General features: G+C 57.7%; 1 protein-coding gene across 1 annotated transcript in view; it reads right to left on the bottom strand.

The window, feature by feature from the left end:
- Window positions 1-208, bottom strand: part of LOC100746620 — a 54,609-nt gene that overhangs the window by 38,058 nt on the left and 16,343 nt on the right.

Raw genomic sequence — 208 nt, 5'->3', positions numbered from 1 at the left:
GCGCGCGCGCGGGGGTGCGCTTTATCCGCTGGAGCATTCGAACCGTGCTCGAATTACTCGAACGCGTCGAATTTTTCCAATAATTTCTCATGTTCCAGCGTCCAGTCTCGCTTTTCCCCTGCCATCGGTCGCCACCCTAACCCCGGGCAATGCTTGACTCGGTTTCACCGCGCGCGCGACGTGCGATCTAAACGCGTCGCTTTAAATC

This window comes from Bombus impatiens, unplaced genomic scaffold (assembly GCF_000188095.3).
Source record: "Bombus impatiens unplaced genomic scaffold, BIMP_2.2 scf_0481, whole genome shotgun sequence".
Lineage (NCBI taxonomy): Eukaryota > Metazoa > Arthropoda > Insecta > Hymenoptera > Apidae > Bombus > Bombus impatiens.
The sequence above is the reverse complement of the archived record's forward strand: the minus strand, read 5'-3'. Positions and strand labels throughout refer to the sequence as shown.